Raw genomic sequence first — 16825 nt, forward strand, 5'->3', positions numbered from 1 at the left:
TACAGACAAGACAGACAGATTACACTTGCTTTTATTATTAACTAGCTGTACCCGCCCAGCGTTGCCCGTGCATTTAGAAAATGCAGATAAGTGAATAGCACAGGAATAGTAGTGTAGGACATGTAGACTGTCTCTCTCTCTTCCCCCCCACAAGCTACAAAAAAGAAATGAATTGTAATTAATCGATTTAATGTATCCTCAAAACAGCAAACTAACGCTAGAATAAAGAAATCAATTGTTACAATCGAACGTTATTTGAAAACAAATAATAATATCAGTGAGTCAAAAAAACCGTGATTAATTAATTATAAATAATAAGCTACAAAAAAGAAATGAATTGTAATTAATCGATTTAATGTATCGTCAAAACAGCAAACTAACGCTAGAATAAAGAAATCAATTGTTACAATCGAACGTTATTTGAAAACAAATAATAATATCAGTGAGTCAAAAAAAACCGTGATTAATTAATTATAAATAATTTTTTTTAAATTTTTCTAATTCAAAAATCGAAAATCGGGCTTCGAGGTCTGGTGGCCAGCCCCTTTCTGCTTCCGTATAAAAAATTCCAGGTCCCTGCGTGCGATAGATTTGGCCGGAGAGCTCGGTCAGACAGACAGACAGACACACTACACTTGCTTTTATTATTATAGATGTATCGTCAAAACAGCAAACTAACGCTAGAATAAAGAAATCAATTGTTACAATCGAAAGTTATTTGAAAACAAATAATAATATCAGTGAGTCAAAAAAACCGTGATTAATTAATTATAAATAATTTTTTTTTAAATTTTTCTAATTCAAAAATCGAAAATCGGTCTTCGAGGTCTGGTGGCCAGCCCCTTTGTGCTTCCGTTTAAAAAATTCCAGGTCCCTGCGTGCGATAGATTTGGCTGGAGAGCTCGGTCAGACAGACAGACAGACACATTACACTTGCTTTTATTATTATAGATGTATCGTCACAACAGCAAACTAACGCTAGAATAAAGAAATCAATTGTTACAATCGAACGTTATTTGAAAACAAATAATAATATCAGTGAGTCAAAAAAACCGTGATTAATTAATTATAAATAATTTTTTTAAAATTTTTCTAATTCAACAATCGAAAATCGGGCTTCGAGGTCCTGGTGGCCAGCCCCTTTGTGCTTCCGTATAAAAAATTCCAGGTCCCTGCGTGCGATAGATTTGGCTGGAGAGCTCGGTCAGACAGACAGACAGACAGACATACAGACAGACAGACACATTACACTTGCTTTTATTATTAACTAGCTGTACCCCGCCCGGCGTTGCCCGTGCATTTAGAAAATGCAGATAAGTGAATAGCACAGGAATAGTAGTGTAGGACATGTAGACTGTCTCTCTCTCTTCCCCCCCCCACAAGCTACAAAAAAGAAATGAATTGTAATTAATCGATTTAATGTATCGTCAAAACAGCAAACTAACGCTAGAATAAAGAAATCAATTGTTACAATCGAACGTTATTTGAAAACAAATAATAATATCAGTGAGTCAAAAAAACCCGTGATTAATTAATTATAAATAATAAGCTACAAAAAAGAAATGAATTGTAATTAATCGATTTAATGTATCGTCAAAACAGCAAACTAACGCTAGAATAAAGAAATCAATTGTTACAATCGAACGTTATTTGAAAACAAATAATAATATCAGTGAGTCAAAAAAACCGTGATTAATTAATTATAAATAATTTTTTTAAAATTTTTCTAATTCAAAAATCGAAAATCGGGCTTCGAGGTCTGGTGGCCAGCCCCTTTGTGCTTCCGTATAAAAAATTCCAGGTCCCTGCGTGCGATAGATTTGGCTGGAGAGCTTGGTCAGACAGACAGACAGACAGACACATTACACTTGCTTTTATTATTATAGACTAGCTGTACCCGCCCGGCGTTGCCCGTGCATTTAGAAAAATGCAGATAAGTGAATAGCGCAGGAATAGTAGTGTAGGACATGTAGACTGTCTCTCTCTCTTCCCCCCCCCACAAGCTACAAAAAAGAAATGAATTGTAATTAATCGATTTAATGTATCGTCAAAACAGCAAACTAACGCTAGAATAAAGAAATCAATTGTTACAATCGAACGTTATTTGAAAACAAATAATAATATGAGTGAGTCAAAAAAACCGTGATTAATTAATTATAAATAATAAGCTACAAAAAGAAATGAATTGTAATTAATCGATTTAATGTATCGTCAAAACAGCAAACTAACGCTAGAATAAAGAAATCAATTGTTACAATCGAACGTTATTTGAAAACAAATAATAATATCAGTGAGTCAAAAAAACCGTGATTAATTAATTATAAATAATTTTTTTAAAATTTTTCTAATTCAAAAATCGAAAATCGGGCTTCGAGGTCTGGTGGCCAGCCCCTTTCTGCTTCCGTATTAAAAAATTCCAGGTCCCTGCGTGCGATAGATTTGGCTGGAGAGCTCGGTCAGACAGACAGACAGACAGACACATTACACTTGCTTTTATTATTATAGATGTATCGTCAAAACAGCAAACTAACGCTAGAATAAAGAAATCAATTGTTACAATCGAACGTTATTTGAAAACAAATAATAATATCAGTGAGTCAAAAAAACCGTGATTAATTAATTATAAATAATAAGCTACAAAAAAGAAATGAATTGTAATTAATCGATTTAATGTATCGTCAAAACAGCAAACTAACGCTAGAATAAAGAAAATCAGTGTTACAATCGAACGTTATTTGAAACACAATAATAATATCAGTGAGTCAAAAAACCGTGATTAATTAATTATAAATAATTTTTTTAAAATTTTTCTAATTCAAAAATCGAAAATCGGCCTTCGAGGTCTGGTGGCCAGCCCCTTTGTGCTTCCGTATAAAAAATTCCAGGTCCCTGCGTGCGATAGATTTTGGCTGGAGAGCTCGGTCAGACAGACAGACAGACAGACAGACAGATTACACTTGCTTTTATTATTAACTAGCTGTACCCGCCCGGCGTTGCCCGTGCATTTAGAAAATGCAGATAAGTGAATAGCACAGGAATAGTAGTGTAGGACATGTAGACTGTCTCTCTCTCTTCCCCCCCCACAAGCTACAAAAAAGAAATGAATTGTAATTAATCGATTTAATGTATCCTCAAAACAGCAAACTAACGCTAGAATAAAGAAATCAATTGTTACAATAGAACGTTATTTGAAAACAAATAATAATATCAGTGAGTCAAAAAAACCGTGATTAATTAATTATAAATAATAAGCTACAAAAAAGAAATGAATTGTAATTAATCAATTTAATGTATCGTCAAAACAGCAAACTAACGCTAGAATAAAGAAATCAATTGTTACAATCGAACGTTATTTGAAAACAAATAATAATATCAGTGAGTCAAAAAAACCGTGATTAATTAATTATAAATAATTTTTTTTAAATTTTTCTAATTCAAAAATCGAAAATCGGGCTTCGAGGTCTGGTGGCCAGCCCCCTTTCTGCTTCCGTATAAAAAATTCCAGGTCCCTGCGTGCGATAGATTTGGCTGGAGAGCTCGGTCAGACAGACAGACAGACAGACACATTACACTTGCTTTTATTATTATAGATGTATCGTCAAAACAGCAAACTAACGCTAGAATAAAGAAATCAATTGTTACAATCGAAAGTTATTTGAAAACAAATAATAATATCAGTGAGTCAAAAAAACCGTGATTAATTAATTATAAATAATTTTTTTAAATTTTTCTAATTCAAAAATCGAAAATCGGTCTTCGAGGTCTGGTGCCAGCCCCTTTGTGCTTCCGTATAAAAAATTCCAGGTCCCTGCGTGCGATAGATTTGGCTGGAGAGCTCGGTCAGACAGACAGACAGACACATTACACTTGCTTTTATTATTATAGATGTATCGTCACAACAGCAAACTAACGCTAGAATAAAGAAATCAATTGTTACAATCGAACGTTATTTGAAAACAAATAATAATATCAGTGAGTCAAAAAAACCGTGATTAATTAATTATAAATAATTTTTAAAAATTTTTCTAATTCAAAAATCGAAAATCGGGCTTCGAGGTCTGGTGGCCAGCCCCTTTGTGCTTCCGTATAAAAAATTCCAGATCCCTGCGTGCGATAGATTTGGCTGGAGAGCTCGGTCAGACAGACAGACAGGACAGACACATTACACTTGCTTTTATTATTATAGATGTATCGTCAAAACAGCAGACTAACGCTAGAATAAAGAAATCAATTGTTACAATCGAACGTTATTTGAAAACAAATAATAATATCAGTGAGTCAAAAAAACCGTGATTAATTAATTATAAATAATTTTTTAAAAATTTTTCTAATTCAAAAATCGAAAATCGGGCTTCGAGGTCTGGTGGCCAGCCCCTTTGTGCTTCCGTATAAAAAATTCCAGGTCCCTTGCGTGCGATAGATTTGGCTGGAGAGCTCGGTCAGACAGACAGACAGACAGACACATTACACTTGCTTTTATTATTATAGATGTATCGTCAAAACAGCAAACTAACGCTAGAATAAAGAAATCATTTGTTACAATCGAACGTTATTTGAAAACAAATAATAATATCAGTGAGTCAAAAAAACCGTGATTAATTAATTATAAATAATTTTTTTAAAATTTTTCTAATTCAAAATCGAAAATCGGGCTTCGAGGTCTGGTGGCCAGCCCCTTTGTGCTTCCGTATAAAAAATTCCAGGTCCCTGCGTGCGATAGATTTGGCTGGAGAGCTCGGTCAGACAGACAGACAGACAGACATACAGACAGACAGACACATTACACTTGCTTTTATTATTAACTAGCTGTACCCGCCCGGCGTTGCCCGTGCATTTAGAAAATGCAGATAAGTGAATAGCACAGGAATAGTAGTGTAGGACATGTAGACTGTCTCTCTCTCTTCCCCCCCCCACAAGCTACAAAAAAGAAATGAATTGTAATTAATCGATTTAATGTATCGTCAAAACAGCAAACTAACGCTAGAATAAAGAAATCAATTGTTACAATCGAACGTTATTTGAAAACAAATAATAATATGAGTGAGTCAAAAAAACCGTGATTAATTAATTATAAATAATAAGCTACAAAAAAGAAATGAATTGTAATTAATCGATTTAATGTATCGTCAAAACAGCAAACTAACGCTAGAATAAAGAAATCAATTGTTACAATCGAACGTTATTTGAAAACAAATAATAATATCAGTGAGTCAAAAAAACCGTGATTAATTAATTATAAATAATTTTTTTAAAATTTTTCTAATTCAAAAATCGAAAATCGGGCTTCGAGGTCTGGTGGCCAGCCCCTTTCTGCTTCCGTATAAAAAATTCCAGGTCCCTGCGTGCGATAGATTTGGCTGGAGAGCTCGGTCAGACAGACAGACAGACAGACAGACAGACAGACAGACAGACACATTACACTTGCTTTTATTATTATAGATGTATCGTCAAAACAGCAAACTAACGGTAGAATAAAGAAATCAATTGTTACAATCGAACGTTATTTGAAAACAAATAATAATATCAGTGAGTCAAAAAAACCGTGATTAATTAATTATAAATAATTTTTTTAAAATTTTTCTAATTCAAAAATCGAAAATCGGGCTTCGAGGTCTGGTGGCCAGCCCCTTTGTGCTTCCGTATAAAAAATTGAAGGTCCCTGCGTGCGATAGATTTGGCTGGAGAGCTTGGTCAGACAGACAGACAGACAGACACATTACACTTGCTTTTATTATTATAGACTAGCTGTACCCGCCCGGCGTTGCCCGTGCATTTAGAAAATGCAGATAAGTGAATAGCGCAGGAATAGTAGTGTAGGACATGTAGACTGTCTCTCTCTCTTCCCCCCCCCACAAGCTACAAAAAAGAAATGAATTGTAATTAATCGATTTAATGTATCGTCAAAACAGCAAACTAACGCTAGAATAAAGAAATCAATTGTTACAATCGAACGTTATTTGAAAACAAATAATAATATGAGTGAGTCAAAAAAACCGTGATTAATTAATTATAAATAATAAGCTACAAAAAAGAAATGAATTGTAATTAATCGATTTAATGTATCGTCAAAACAGCAAACTAACGCTAGAATAAGGAAATCAATTGTTACAATCGAACGTTATTTGAAAACAAATAATAATATCAGTGAGTCAAAAAAACCGTGATTAATTAATTATAAATAATTTTTTTAAAATTTTTCTAATTCAAAAATCGAAAATCGGGCTTCGAGGTCTGGTGGCCAGCCCCTTTGTGCTTCCGTATAAAAAATTCCAGGTCCCTGCGTGCGATAGATTTGGCTGGAGAGCTCGGTCAGACAGACAGACAGACAGACAGACAGACAGATTACACTTGCTTTTATTATTAACTAGCTGTACCCGCCCGGCGTTGCCCGTGCATTTAGAAAATGCAGATAAGTGAATAGCACAGGAATAGTAGTGTAGGACATGTAGACTGTCTCTCTCTCTTCCCCCCCCACAAGCTACAAAAAAGAAATGAATTGTAATTAATCGATTTAATGTATCCTCAAAACAGCAAACTAACGCTAGAATAAAGAAATCAATTGTTACAATCGAACGTTATTTGAAAACAAATAATAATATCAGTGAGTCAAAAAAACCGTGATTAATTAATTATAAATAATAAGCTACAAAAAAGAAATGAATTGTAATTAATCGATTTAATGTATCGTCAAAACAGCAAACTAACGCTAGAATAAAGAAATCAATTGTTACAATCGAACGTTATTTGAAAACAAATAATAATATCAGTGAGTCAAAGAAACCGTGATTAATTAATTATAAATAATTTTTTTTAAATTTTTCTAATTCAAAAATCGAAAATCGGGCTTCGAGGTCTGGTGGCCAGCTCCTTTCTGCTTCCGTATAAAAAATTCCAGGTCCCTGCGTGCGATAGATTTGGCTGGAGAGCTCGGTCAGACAGACAGACACATTACACTTGCTTTTATTATTATAGATGTATCGTCAAAACAGCAAACTAACGCTAGAATAAAGAAATCAATTGTTACAATCGAAAGTTATTTGAAAACAAATAATAATATCAGTGAGTCAAAAAAACCGTGATTAATTAATTATAAATAATTTTTTTAAAATTTTTCTAATTCAAAAATCGAAAATCGGTCTTCGAGGTCTGGTGGCCAGCCCCTTTGTGCTTCCGTATAAAAAATTCCAGGTCCCTGCGTGCGATAGATTTGGCTGGAGAGCTCGGTCAGACAGACAGACAGACACATTACACTTGCTTTTATTATTATAGATGTATCGTCACAACAGCAAACTAACGCTAGAATAAAGAAATCAATTGTTACAATCGAACGTTATTTGAAAACAAATAATAATATCAGAGAGTCAAAAAAACCGTGATTAATTAATTATAAATAATTTTTTAAAAATTTTTCTAATTCAAAAATCGAAAATCGGGCTTCGAGGTCTGGTGGCCAGCCCCTTTGTGCTTCCGTATAAAAAATTCCAGATCCCTGCGTGCGATAGATTTGGCTGGAGAGCTCGGTCAGACAGACAGACAGACAGACACATTACACTTGCTTTTATTATTATAGATGTATCGTCAAAACAGCAGACTAACGCTAGAATAAAGAAATCAATTGTTACAATCGAACGTTATTTGAAAACAAATAATAATATCAGTGAGTCAAAAAAACCGTGATTAATTAATTATAAATAATTTTTTTAAAATTTTTCTAATTCAAAAATCGAAAATCGGGCTTCGAGGTCTGGTGGCCAGCCCCTTTGTGCTTCCGTATAAAAAATTCCAGGTCCCTGCGTGCGATAGATTTGGCTGGAGAGCTCGGTCAGACAGACAGACAGACAGACAGACAGACACATTACACTTGCTTTTATTATTATAGATGTATCGTCAAAACAGCAAACTAACGCTAGAATAAAGAAATCATTTGTTACAATCGAACGTTATTTGAAAACAAATAATAATATCAGTGAGTCAAAAAAACCGTGATTAATTAATTATAAATAATTTTTTTTAAATTTTTCTAATTCAAAAATCGAAAATCGGGCTTCGAGGTCTGGTGGCCAGCCCCTTTCTGCTTCCGTATAAAAAATTCCAGGTCCCTGCGTGCGATAGATTTGGCTGGAGAGCTCGGTCAGACAGACAGACAGACAGACAGACACATTACACTTGCTTTTATTATTATAGATGTATCGTCAAAACAGCAAACTAACGGTAGAATAAAGAAATCAATTGTTACAATCGAACGTTATTTGAAAACAAATAATAATATCAGTGAGTCAAAAAAACCGTGATTAATTAATTATAAATAATTTTTTTAAAATTTTTCTAATTCAAAAATCGAAAATCGGGCTTCGAGGTCTGGTGGCCAGCCCCTTTGTGCTTCCGTATAAAAAATTCCAGGTCCCTGCGTGCGATAGATTTGGCTGGAGAGCTTGGTCAGACAGACAGACAGACAGACACTTTACACTTGCTTTTATTATTATAGACTAGCTGTACCCGCCCGGCGTTGCCCGTGCATTTAGAAAATGCAGATAAGTGAATAGCGCAGGAATAGTAGTGTAGGACATGTAGACTGTCTCTCTCTCTTCCCCCCCCACAAGCTACAAAAAAGAAATGAATTGTAATTAATCGATTTAATGTATCGTCAAAACAGCAAACTAACGCTAGAATAAAGAAATCAATTGTTACAATCGAACGTTATTTGAAAACAAATAATAATATGAGTGAGTCAAAAAAACCGTGATTAATTAATTATAAATAATAAGCTACAAAAAAGAAATGAATTGTAATTAATCGATTTAATGTATCGTCAAAACAGCAAACTAACGCTAGAATAAAGAAATCAATTGTTACAATCGAACGTTATTTGAAAACAAATAATAATATCAGTGAGTCAAAAAAACCGTGATTAATTAATTATAAATAATTTTTTTTAAATTTTTCTAATTCAAAAATCGAAAATCGGGCTTCGAGGTCTGGTGGCCAGCCCCTTTGTGCTTCCGTATAAAAAATTCCAGGTCCCTGCGTGCGATAGATTTGGCTGGAGAGCTCGGTCAGACAGACAGACAGACAGACATACAGACAGACAGACACATTACACTTGCTTTTATTATTAACTAGCTGTACCCGCCCGGCGTTGCCCGTGCATTTAGAAAATGCAGATAAGTGAATAGCACAGGAATAGTAGTGTAGGACATGTAGACTGTCTCTCCCTCTTCCCCCCCCACAAGCTACAAAAAAGAAATGAATTGTAATTAATCGATTTAATGTATCGTCAAAACAGCAAACTAACGCTAGAATAAAGAAATCAATTGTTACAATCGAACGTTATTTGAAAACAAATAATAATATCAGTGAGTCAAAAAAACCGTGATTAATTAATTATAAATAATAAGCTACAAAAAAGAAATGAATTGTAATTAATCGATTTAATGTATCGTCAAAACAGCAAACTAACGCTAGAATAAAGAAATCAATTGTTACAATCGAACGTTATTTGAAAACAAATAATAATATCAGTGAGTCAAAAAAACCGTGATTAATTAATTATAAATAATTTTTTTTAAATTTTTCTAATTCAAAAATCGAAAATCGGGCTTCGAGGTCTGGTGGCCAGCCCCTTTCTGCTTCCGTATAAAAAATTCCAGGTCCCTGCGTGCGATAGATTTGGCTGGAGAGCTCGGTCAGGCAGACAGACAGACAGACAGACAGACACATTACACTTGCTTTTATTATTATAGATGTATCGTCAAAACAGCAAACTAACGCTAGAATAAAGAAATCAATTGTTACAATCGAACGTTATTTGAAAACAAATAATAATATCAGTGAGTCAAAAAAACCGTGATTAATTAATTATAAATAATTTTTTTAAAATTTTTCTAATTCAAAAATCGAAAATCGGGCTTCGAGGTCTGGTGGCCAGCCCCTTTGTGCTTCCGTATAAAAAATTCCAGGTCCCTGCGTGCGATAGATTTGGCTGGAGAGCTCGGTCAGACAGACAGACAGACACATTACACTTGCTTTTATTATTATAGACTAGCTGTACCCGCCCGGCGTTGCCCGTGCATTTAGAAAATGCAGATAAGTGAATAGCGCAGGAATAGTAGTGTAGGACATGTAGACTGTCTCTCTCTCTTCCCCCCCCACAAGCTACAAAAAAGAAATGAATTGTAATTAATCGATTTAATGTATCGTCAAAACAGCAAACTAACGCTAGAATAAAGAAATCAATTGTTACAATCGAACGTTATTTGAAAACAAATAATAATATCAGTGAGTCAAAAAAACCGTGATAAATTAATTATAAATAATAAGCTACAAAAAAGAAATGCATTGTAATTAATCGATTTAATGTATCGTCAAAACAGCAAACTAACGCTAGAATAAAGAAATCAATTGTTACAATCGAACGTTATTTGAAAACAAATAATAATATCAGTGAGTCAAAAAAACCGTGATTAATTAATTATAAATAATTTTTTTAAAATTTTTCTAATTCAAAAATCGAAAATCGGTCTTCGAGGTCTGGTGGCCAGCCCCTTTGTGCTTCCGTATAAAAAATTCCAGGTCCCTGCGTGCGATAGATTTGGCTGGAGAGCTCGGTCAGACAGACAGACAGACACATTACACTTGCTTTTATTATTATAGATGTATCGTCACAACAGCAAACTAACGCTAGAATAAAGAAATCAATTGTTACAATCGAACGTTATTTGAAAACAAATAATAATATCAGTGAGTCAAAAAAACCGTGATTAATTAATTATAAATAATTTTTTAAAAATTTTTCTTATTCAAAAATCGAAAATCGGGCTTCGAGGTCTGGTGGCCAGCCCCTTTGTGCTTCCGTATAAAAAATTCCAGATCCCTGCGTGCGATAGATTTGCCTGGAGAGCTCGGTCAGACAGACAGACAGACAGACACATTACACTTGCTTTTATTATTATAGATGTATCGTCAAAACAGCAGACTAACGCTAGAATAAAGAAATCAATTGTTACAATCGAACGTTATTTGAAAACAAATAATAATATCAGTGAGTCAAAAAAACCGTGATTAATTAATTATAAATAATTTTTTTAAAATTTTTCTAATTCAAAAATCGAAAATCGGGCTTCGAGGTCTGGTGGCCAGCCCCTTTGTGCTTCCATATAAAAAATTCCAGGTCCCTGCGTGCGATAGATTTGGCTGGAGAGCTCGGTCAGACAGACAGACAGACAGACAGACAGACAGACACATTACACTTGCTTTTATTATTATAGATGTATCGTCAAAACAGCAAACTAACGCTAGAATAAAGAAATCATTTGTTACAATCGAACGTTATTTGAAAACAAATAATAATATCAGTGAGTCAAAAAAACCGTGATTAATTAATTATAAATAATTTTTTTAAAATTTTTCTAATTCAAAAATCGAAAATCGGGCTTCGAGGTCTGGTGGCCAGCCCCTTTGTGCTTCCGTATAAAAAATTCCAGGTCCCTGCGTGCGATAGATTTGGCTGGAGAGCTCGGTCAGGCAGACAGACAGACAGACAGACAGACACATTACACTTGCTTTTATTATTATAGATGTATCGTCAAAACAGCAAACTAACGCTAGAATAAAGAAATCAATTGTTACAGTCGAACGTTATTTGAAAACAAATAATAATATCAGTGAGTCAAAAAAACCGTGATTAATTAATTATAAATAATTTTTTTTAAATTTTTCTAATTCAAAAATCGAAAATCGGGCTTCGAGGTCTGGTGGCCAGCCCCTTTGTGCTTCCGTATAAAAAATTCCAGGTCCCTGCGTGCGATAGATTTGGCTGGAGAGCTCGGTCAGACAGACAGACAGACACATTACACTTGCTTTTATTATTATAGACTAGCTGTACCCGCCCGGCGTTGCCCGTGCATTTAGAAAATGCAGATAAGTGAATAGCGCAGGAATAGTAGTGTAGGACATGTAGACTGTCTCTCTCTCTTCCCCCCCCCACAAGCTACAAAAAAGAAATGAATTGTAATTAATCGATTTAATGTATCGTCAAAACAGCAAACTAACGCTAGAATAAAGAAATCAATTGTTACAATCGAACGTTATTTGAAAACAAATAATAATATGAGTGAGTCAAAAAAACCGTGATAAATTAATTATAAATAATAAGCTACAAAAAAGAAATGCATTGTAATTAATCGATTTAATGTATCGTCAAAACAGCAAACTAACGCTAGAATAAAGAAATCAATTGTTACAATCGAACGTTATTTGAAAACAAATAATAATATCAGTGAGTCAAAAAAACCGTGATTAATTAATTATAAATAATTTTTTTAAAATTTTTCTAATTCAAAAATCGAAAATCGGTCTTCGAGGTCTGGTGGCCAGCCCCTTTGTGCTTCCGTATAAAAAATTCCAGGTCCCTGCGTGCGATAGATTTGGCTGGAGAGCTCGGTCAGACAGACAGACAGACACATTACACTTGCTTTTATTATTATAGATGTATCGTCACAACAGCAAACTAACGCTAGAATAAAGAAATCAATTGTTACAATCGAACGTTATTTGAAAACAAATAATAATATCAGTGAGTCAAAAAAACCGTGATTAATTAATTATAAATAATTTTTTAAAAATTTTTCTTATTCAAAAATCGAAAATCGGGCTTCGAGGTCTGGTGGCCAGCCCCTTTGTGCTTCCGTATAAAAAATTCCAGATCCCTGCGTGCGATAGATTTGCCTGGAGAGCTCGGTCAGACAGACAGACAGACAGACACATTACACTTGCTTTTATTATTATAGATGTATCGTCAAAACAGCAAACTAACGCTAGAATAAAGAAATCATTTGTTACAATCGAACGTTATTTGAAAACAAATAATAATATCAGTGAGTCAAAAAAACCGTGATTAATTAATTATAAATAATTTTTTTAAAATTTTTCTAATTCAAAAATCGAAAATCGGGCTTCGAGGTCTGGTGGCCAGCCCCTTTCTGCTTCCGTATAAAAAATTCCAGGTCCCTGCGTGCGATAGATTTAGCTGGAGAGCTCGGTCAGACAGACAGACAGACAGACAGACACATTACACTTGCTTTTATTATTATAGATGTATCGTCAAAACAGCAAACTAACGGTAGAATAAAGAAATCAATTGTTACAATCGAACGTTATTTGAAAACAAATAATAATATCAGTGAGTCAAAAAAACCGTGATTAATTAATTATAAATAATTTTTTTAAAATTTTTCTAATTCAAAAATCGAAAATCGGGCTTCCAGGTCTGGTGGCCAGCCCCTTTGTGCTTCCGTATAAAAAATTCCAGGTCCCTGCGTGCGATAGATTTGGCTGGAGAGCTTGGTCAGACAGACAGACAGACAGACACTTTACACTTGCTTTTATTATTATAGACTAGCTGTACCCGCCCGGCGTTGCCCGTGCATTTAGAAAATGCAGATAAGTGAATAGCGCAGGAATAGTAGTGTAGGACATGTAGACTGTCTCTCTCTCTTCCCCCCCCACAAGCTACAAAAAAGAAATGAATTGTAATTAATCGATTTAATGTATCGTCAAAACAGCAAACTAACGCTAGAATAAAGAAATCAATTGTTACAATCGAACGTTATTTGAAAACAAATAATAATATGAGTGAGTCAAAAAAACCGTGATAAATTAATTATAAATAATAAGCTACAAAAAAGAAATGAATTGTAATTAATCGATTTAATGTATCGTCAAAACAGCAAACTAACGCTAGAATAAAGAAATCAATTGTTACAATCGAACGTTATTTGAAAACAAATAATAATATCAGTGAGTGAAAAAAACCGTGATTAATTAATTATAAATAATTTTTTTAAAATTTTTCTAATTCAAAAATCGAAAATCGGGCTTCGAGGTCTGGTGGCCAGCCCCTTTGTGCTTCCGTATAAAAAATTCCAGGTCCCTGCGTGCGATAGATTTGGCTGGAGAGCTCGGTCAGACAGACAGACACATTACACTTGCTTTTATTATTAACTAGCTGTACCCGCCCGGCGTTGCCCGTGCATTTAGAAAATGCAGATAAGTGAATAGCACAGGAATAGTAGTGTAGGACATGTAGACTGTCTCTCCCTCTTCCCCCCCCACAAGCTACAAAAAAGAAATGAATTGTAATTAATCGATTTAATGTATCGTCAAAACAGCAAACTAACGCTAGAATAAAGAAATCAATTGTTACAATCGAACGTTATTTGAAAACAAATAATAATATCAGTGAGTCAAAAAAACCGTGATTAATTAATTATAAATAATTTTTTTAAAATTTTTCTAATTCAAAAATCGAAAATCGGGCTTCGAGGTCTGGTGGCCAGCCCCTTTGTGCTTCCGTATAAAAAATTCCAGGTCCCTGCGTGCGATAGATTTGGCTGGAGAGCTCGGTCAGACAGACAGACAGACAGACACATTACACTTGCTTTTATTATTATAGACTAGCTGTACCCGCCCGGCGTTGCCCGTGCATTTAGAAAATGCAGATAAGTGAATAGCGCAGGAATAGTAGTGTAGGACATGTAGACTGTCTCTCTCTCTTCCCCCCCCACAAGCTACAAAAAAGAAATGAATTGTAATTAATCGATTTAATGTATCGTCAAAACAGCAAACTAACGCTAGAATAAAGAAATCAATTGTTACAATCGAACGTTATTTGAAAACAAATAATAATATGAGTGAGTCAAAAAAACCGTGATTAATTAATTATAAATAATAAGCTACAAAAAAGAAATGAATTGTAATTAATCGATTTAATGTATCGTCAAAACAGCAAACTAACGCTAGAATAAAGAAATCAATTGTTACAATCGAACGTTATTTGAAAACAAATAATAATATCAGTGAGTCAAAAAAACCGTGATTAATTAATTATAAATAATTTTTTTTAAATTTTTCTAATTCAAAAATCGAAAATCGGGCTTCGAGGTCTGGTGGCCAGCCCCTTTGTGCTTCCGTATAAAAAATTCCAGGTCCCTGCGTGCGATAGATTTGGCTGGAGAGCTCGGTCAGACAGACAGACAGACAGACATACAGACAGACAGACACATTACACTTGCTTTTATTATTAACTAGCTGTACCCGCCCGGCGTTGCCCGTGCATTTAGAAAATGCAGATAAGTGAATAGCACAGGAATAGTAGTGTAGGACATGTAGACTGTCTCTCCCTCTTCCCCCCCCACAAGCTACAAAAAAGAAATGAATTGTAATTAATCGATTTAATGTATCGTCAAAACAGCAAACTAACGCTAGAATAAAGAAATCAATTGTTACAATCGAACGTTATTTGAAAACAAATAATAATATCAGTGAGTCAAAAAAACCGTGATTAATTAATTATAAATAATAAGCTACAAAAAAGAAATGAATTGTAATTAATCGATTTAATGTATCGTCAAAACAGCAAACTAACGCTAGAATAAAGAAATCAATTGTTACAATCGAACGTTATTTGAAAACAAATAATAATATCAGTGAGTCAAAAAAACCGTGATTAATTAATTATAAATAATTTTTTTTAAATTTTTCTAATTCAAAAATCGAAAATCGGGCTTCGAGGTCTGGTGGCCAGCCCCTTTCTGCTTCCGTATAAAAAATTCCAGGTCCCTGCGTGCGATAGATTTGGCTGGAGAGCTCGGTCAGGCAGACAGACAGACAGACAGACAGACACATTACACTTGCTTTTATTATTATAGATGTATCGTCAAAACAGCAAACTAACGCTAGAATAAAGAAATCAATTGTTACAATCGAACGTTATTTGAAAACAAATAATAATATCAGTGAGTCAAAAAAACCGTGATTAATTAATTATAAATAATTTTTTTAAAATTTTTCTAATTCAAAAATCGAAAATCGGGCTTCGAGGTCTGGTGGCCAGCCCCTTTGTGCTTCCGTATAAAAAATTCCAGGTCCCTGCGTGCGATAGATTTGGCTGGAGAGCTCGGTCAGACAGACAGACAGACAGACACATTACACTTGCTTTTATTATTATAGACTAGCTGTACCCGCCCGGCGTTGCCCGTGCATTTAGAAAATGCAGATAAGTGAATAGCGCAGGAATAGTAGTGTAGGACATGTAGACTGTCTCTCTCTCTTCCCCCCCCACAAGCTACAAAAAAGAAATGAATTGTAATTAATCGATTTAATGTATCGTCAAAACAGCAAACTAACGCTAGAATAAAGAAATCAATTGTTACAATCGAACGTTATTTGAAAACAAATAATAATATCAGTGAGTCAAAAAAACCGTGATAAATTAATTATAAATAATAAGCTACAAAAAAGAAATGCATTGTAATTAATCGATTTAATGTATCGTCAAAACAGCAAACTAACGCTAGAATAAAGAAATCAATTGTTACAATCGAACGTTATTTGAAAACAAATAATAATATCAGTGAGTCAAAAAAACCGTGATTAATTAATTATAAATAATTTTTTTAAAATTTTTCTAATTCAAAAATCGAAAATCGGGCTTCGAGGTCTGGTGGCCAGCCCCTTTGTGCTTCCGTATAAAAAATTCCAGGTCCCTGCGTGCGATAGATTTGGCTGGAGAGCTTGGTCAGACAGACAGACAGACAGACACATTACACTTGCTTTTATTATTATAGACTAGCTGTACCCGCCCGGCGTTGCCCGTGCATTTAGAAAATGCAGATAAATGAATAGCGCAGGAATAGTAGTGTAGGACATGTAGACTGTCTCTCTCTCTTCCCCCCCACAAGCTACAAAAAAGAAATGAATTGTTATTAATCGATTTAATGTATCGTCAAAACAGCAAACTAACGCTAGAATAAAGAAATCAATTGTTACA

This window comes from Stegodyphus dumicola, chromosome 5 (genome assembly GCF_044657685.1).
Source record: "Stegodyphus dumicola isolate Sdum_Otavi_A_Nest chromosome 5, ASM4465768v1".
In the NCBI taxonomy this organism is placed as follows: Eukaryota; Metazoa; Arthropoda; class Arachnida; order Araneae; family Eresidae; genus Stegodyphus; species Stegodyphus dumicola.